Source organism: Triticum urartu, chromosome 2A (genome assembly GCF_056163025.1).
Source record: "Triticum urartu cultivar PI428250 chromosome 2A, HENAU_Tu73, whole genome shotgun sequence".
NCBI lineage: Eukaryota > Viridiplantae > Streptophyta > Magnoliopsida > Poales > Poaceae > Triticum > Triticum urartu.
In genome coordinates, this window is record NC_141874.1 from 629160729 (window position 1) to 629167164 (window position 6436).

Sequence of the window (6436 nt, forward strand, 5' to 3'; positions counted from 1 at the left end):
GGGCTTCGTGCTTGATGCCCTTACCGGGGACGCCCCTCGCGGCGGCGTAGTCGATGGGGGTGGTGTGTTGGGGGTAGCCCTCTGCGGCTCCTCCTGCTGCCGATCCCCTCCTGCAAACCCGGCAAGGTCAACACCATAGCATCGGACGCCTACCACATGTCGAGTAAGAAGAGGGTGACGAACTTACGCTGGGGGCTGTGCCGGGGGCTGCTGTCTGGGCTGCTCAACACCACCAGTGGCATCCTTGAAACCCCAGCTGGGGGTTGACTGCTCACCGAGGCCTTCGCCCTCTTCACCCTCTGGGCCAACGTCTCTGCATCCCTGCAAAAGCAAAAACGGATCAAGATGGGTGGCTTAATTCAAAGGAATGGAAATGACAGTAAGGAACGGAGTACTTACTTGTCATCCACCCCCTCCTCTTCCACCGCTTTCCTCTTCCTCTTCGGGCTGAGAGGCCCGAGATCAAAAGTGACCCCCGCGTCAACATCCGAGTCGACATCTGCTGGAGGAGGCGAAGACGGCGGGGCTTGTGCGCGCCCAGATGAGGAAGGGGCTGTTGTCTTCTTCTTCTCAGCAGCCTCCGTCAGCCTCTTGGCTGCCGTGGCCCTCGTGTGGCGCCCAGACCCCTCCAGGGTCAATTGAGGCCACGCAGCCCTGCCGGGCCGGACCGGCTCACCGGAGCCAGCCCGCCATGGGACTCGCCCTCTTCCCCTGGTTGGCGTCGAGCCCGCCGCCACGTCCTCCTCCGACGACGACGACTCATCGGCCGCGTCTTCGACGAGCGGAGATCCAGTGTCGGCGTTGCTGACCTCCCCGGAGGCCACCGCCCATCGGGTGAGCTCCTCTTCCTCCGTCGCCGTTGCGGCCTTGTCCTCCACGCCCCCGGCGCTGCCGGGCTCCATGGCAAGTTGTGCCTCCCTCGCCCTAGTGGCGATGTAGTCCAGCTCTGCCTGGGTGGTGTCCATGATAAGCCACCGCTCGGCATCGGCATTGACGTACACCTCGATCAGCGTGTCGAAGAATTGCTGCACATCCTCGTGCTTCGGCTCCTCCCAGCTCGGGACAGGGCCGTGCGCATTACAGTCCGGCATCATGGCGATGATCTCGGACCGACGTGAATTGTTGCACAACGGGACCACCCCTGCTGGCAGCTTGAAAAATGGCCCCTTGAGGGCCTTGCCAACCTTTGCGGCAGCCCTCGCGGCCTTGCCGGTCCGCTCAACCTCGCCATCGCGACCCACATCAACCTGGAAAAGCCGCTGGCAGAAGTGGGCATGCGCCAGCACTATGAAGTTGTGATCGAGGCCGGGGCGGAGTCGCATAATGTCAGCCGGGTTCGTAAAGAGCCAAGCTGGCCTCCCCTTGCTGTGCAACGGGGCGATCTGGCGGCGAATGAAGTCCGCCCCAATCATCTCAAGGGTGAGTTCGGCCTGGGTGAGCCGGAGAATCCTGGTGGTGGCGACGGTGAGCCTCCCATCGGCGGCGTCGACATCGCTCCAATCGCTGCCACGGACTGGAGGCACTCGGCGGACCTTGCAGAATTCTGGCGGGTTTTCCTCTTCAATCCAGCACCACCGGCCACGCCATTCCTCCCACCTCTCCTTCACGGCACCGTCCGGGTACGCCCCCTTGGATCTTGGGATCCAGGTGACGCAACCGGAGACGGCTCCTCCCGGCTGGATTCGAGGGAAGAAGTAATGGCGGAAGAGCACCGTGTTGGGCTGCACCCCGGCAAAGCCTTCGCAAAGATGCGCGAAGAAAGCCATGCACGCCACCGCATTCGGAGTAAAATCCAAGAGGCGAAAGCCGAAGGTGCGCATAACGTCGCAGAAGAAATCAGGGAAAGGGGGCATAACCTGCAAGAAAAGTAATCAACGAAGAAGGAGTAACGATTTGGGGCAGGATCAGCGCAAGCGGCAGGAATGACGTGCGTCGCCGGGTGTCCCAAATCCTCTCCCCCCGTCTTCACTCCCCATAGGGGCTTGAAGGAGGCCTGGAGCTCTTGAACATCAACCGTTGAGGGGAAGAAGAAGGCGGACTTCGTCCGGTCCCCTGACAGCGCGCTCTCCGGCGGCTCCACCGTCCCGGCGCCCTTAGCCACCCCCTTGCCCTTGGCGAATTTGGGAGCCATGGCGACCAAGAAGTTCAGAGGGCTGAGGAAGGGGGATGGCGAAGCAATGACGGCGGGCGACGGCGGAAGCTTAGGAAGGAAAGAAGAGAGGAAACGACGGCTCTGAGATTGGAAAAGGCACGAGGAAAGAGGAGAAAGTGAGCAGCGCGCCCGCGGTTATTCCTTTCTTATGGGGAAAAACAACAGGCCGCCTCCTTTCACATTAACTGTGATGTGACGCATGCCCGCGGGAAGCAACCCCACGCATGCCGCCCACGCCACACACGCCTCCCCACGCCGCGCCACGCGCGGGAAGCATGGGAAGCGCAGCGCGCGAAGAGACTTACCGCGGTAAAAACCGCCCCGCCTGCCCGCGCATCGTTTTTGGGCCTAGCCTAATGACGCGATTGCGCTTACGTGTGGCCCAGGCCCAGGGGCTCCCGTCGGTGTACAAAAAGAGGGGTACACTTTTTGTACCCCTATAACTATGCACGGGCAGTCTGAGCCACGGGCACCACCACACTGAGCAAGGCAAGGGAGGTGAGCCAAGGTAAGGCCGGAGCTCAGGAGAAGCAGAACGACGCCAAGACCAAGACCATAAAGAGCAAAGGGGGCGAAGCGGACCCCCCCGGCAAGATCCTTGCCGGGAGGCGGTTTTAGCATACCCGGCAAGACCCTTGCCGTGGCAGCTCGCCCCACACCTACGGAGTGAGTCACCCTTGAGTCCACTGCCCCCATGGGGCAAGGATTTGGGAAACATCCCCGTGGTGGCATGCAGATCTTTGTGAAGACATTCAAGATCAGATACACCCTTTAGAAGATGATGATCCTTGGCGGGATCCCAGCCAAGGAGGACCACAAGGCCCCCGGCAAGAGCCTTGCCGGGGATGACAGCAGGCGCCACGGCAAGACCCTTGTCGGGGCCCCTGCAAGGCCCTTGCCAAGAACACCCGTAGGGCCACCATCAGGCCCACGCCAGTCAAACCTCCACCGCCGTTCGCATGCAGCTGCCGACCCAAACAGCTGGGCAGGCACCTGCGTGGCAGCATGCGGATCTTCATGGAGACCCACCGCTGCGCCACCTCAGCTGCCTGCCTGCCTACATGGCACCGCGGGCGTCGCTGGCCAGGGCGGGTGTCGACATGAGAGGGAGCAGCGACGGACGAGACAGGGCTCTCCCCCATCCCTGATAAAGCAAGGACACATGGGCAAGACGCATTAAATGTGCCTTGTCATGTAATGCGAGGGATAACCTCGCATCACTGTACCCTTTCCACCTCATGTGTGCCACTGTGGCAACCCCTTTTCTATAAAAGGAGGCCCGAGGCGACCAGAAGGAGGATTTGGCTTTTTGGAGCTCCTCACGCCCCATAGCTATCTCAAGAACACAGATATACAATGCACCAAAGCAAGAGTAGGGTTTTACGCATCCTCGCGGCCCAAACCTGGATAAACAAACTATGTGCTATTTGTTTGATCCGCTCTTCTCACGACCCCGCGCCCCGCAACCGTAGTAGGGATTCTTGTGATCCCATAGGTGTCGTTCCCACCGACAAATGATCATTGAGTTTTATTGCCATTGCTTTCTTCATGACTTATACATGTTCCTTTGGCTAGGAGATTGTGCAACTCCCGAATACCGGAGAAACACCTTGTGTGCTATCAAACGTCACAACGTAACTGAGTGATTATAAAGATGTTCTACAGGTGTCTCTGATGGTGTTTGTTGAGTTGGCATAGATCGAGATTAGGATTTGTCACTCCGTGTATCGGAGAGGTATCTCTGGGCCCTCTCGATAATGCACATCACTATAAGCCTTGCAAGCAATGTGACTAATGAGTTAGTTACAGGATGATGCATTACGGAACAAGTAAAGAGACTTGCCGGTAACGAGATTGAACTAGGTATGATGATACCGACGATCGAATCTCGGGCAAGTAACATACCGATGACATAGGGAATGACGTATGTTGTTATGCGGTTTGACCAATAAAGATCTTCGTAGAATATATAGGAGCCAATATGAGTATCTAGGTTCCGCTATTGGTTATTGACCAGAGATGTGTCTCGGTCATGGCTACATAGTTATTGAACCCGTAGGGTCCGCACGCTTAACGTTCGATGACGATTTGTATTATGAGTTATGTGATTTGATGACCGAAGTTTGTTTAGAGTCCCAGATGAGATCACGTACATGACGAGGACTCTCAAAATGGTCGAGAGGTAAAGATTCATACATTAAAAGGTTGCATTTGGACATCGGAATGGTTCCGGATGATTCGGGTATTTTTCCGGAGTACTGGGAGGTTACCGGAACCCCCCGGGGAAGTTAATGGGCCTTAGTGGGCTTTAGTGGAGAGAGGGAAGAAGGGCCACGAGATGGCGCGTGCCTAACCCCTGCCCAAACCGAATTGGACAAGGGGTGGGGGCGCGGCCCCCTCCTTCCTTCTCCTTCGCCCCTCCTTCCATTCCCTCTGGTGGAAGAAAGGAAAAGGAGGGGGGGGAATCCTACTTGGACTAGGAGTCCAAGTAGGACTCCCCCCTTGGCGCGCCCCTCCTGGTCGGCCTCCTCTCTCCCTCCCTCCTTTATATACGTGGTCAGGGGCACCCCAATAGGACAACAGACAATCTCTTAGCCATGTGTCGTGCCCCCTTCACAGTTCAACACCTCGATCATATCATCGTAGTGCTTAGGTGAAGCCCTGCACCGGTAACTTCATCATCACCGTCGCCACGCCGTCATGCTGACGAAACTCTCCCTCGTCCTTAACTGGATCAAGAGCTCGAGGGACGTCATCATGCTGAATGTGTGTTGAACACGGAGGTGCCGTACACTCGGTACTTGGATCGATTATATCATGAAGACGTTCGACTACATCAACCGCGTTACTAAACGCTTCTGCTTTCGGTCTACGAGGGTACGTGGACACACTCTCCCCTCACGTTGCTATGCATCTCCTAGTTAAATCTTGCGTGATCATAGGATTTTTTTTGAATTACTACGTTTCCCCAACAAAAAGAATTCCTGCTCCCTCCATGTCCTAAAGTTGAATTTCGTTTCCAACCTTGCAAACGAAAACGCTTTTGAGCTTCATGAGAAAAAACTAGGGAATACTCTCATGTAGTCAGGTGAATGAGCGAGAATACTCTCTCCCTCATTTTTTTACTTCCCGCTAACTGCATGCAAAACGAAAGCGCTTCTGGACCTTGCGAATGAATCCCGCCATGTTCCAAAGTTGAATTTTGTCTCTCGCTCATTCAGATTTTTTTCACTTCACGCTAACTCCACTAATTATGTCTTTCTATCACGGGGTATTCGCCAGGGGGACCCAATAAGCCCCTACTTGTTCCTGTTGTGCACTGAAGGATTGTCAAATTTGTTGCTTCAAAAGAAGAATTGTGGCGAGCTACAGGTATTTGAAATGGCCGACTTGGCCATCCTATCTCACATCTCCTCTTCGCCAATGCCAGCATCTTCTTTGCCAAGAGTAACACAACGTGGATGCATTGTGTTCAACTTTGGATGTGTACTGCCATGGATCCATGCAGATAATAAATGAGGATAAGTCCTCAATTTTCTTTGGTCATCATTGTCCTGAAGTGGTTAAGATGCGTGTGAAGGCGCACTTGGGAATTCATAATGAAGCCTTTCGTGATTATTACCTGGGCATGCCAACTGAACTAGGGTGGTCTACCATGGCCACTTTCAAGTTATTGATCGATATGGCGTGGCAATGAGTTCACGGTTGTTCTAATCATCCTATATCCCGTGTTGGAAAAGAAACTATGTTGAAATCTGTGATACAGGCGATTCCGACATTTGTGATAAGTTGTTTCCAACTTCCTATTTCTATATGTGAGTAGTTTCGTCAACTCATTGCTGATGAACGGTGGGGTAGAGAAGATCGGAGGAAAAAGATGCACTAGCGGTCATGGGAATGGCTCACATTGCCCAAGTCTGTCAGTGGTATGGGCTTACGGAACCTTCCACTGTTCAACCAAGCCATGCTTGGGCGGCAATGTTGGCACCTACTCACGGAGCTGGAGTCTCTCTATGCGCAAGTTCTGTTGAGAAGTTATTTTCCTCTGATTTTTGGAATGCATTGGCACCCCGTTCATCTTCATATACTTGTCATGGTATACTATTTGACCGGAAACTTCTAAAGCAAGGTGTCTCATGGGACATTGGGGATGGCAAGAAAATTCGCATTTTATCTTACCATTGGATCACCACCATATTTGCTCCAACCTATCTCTCTTATTCCAGCTACAGCAATTATCAGATGGTGTGGGTGACTTGTAGTGTGTGGATTGTGCATTGATTC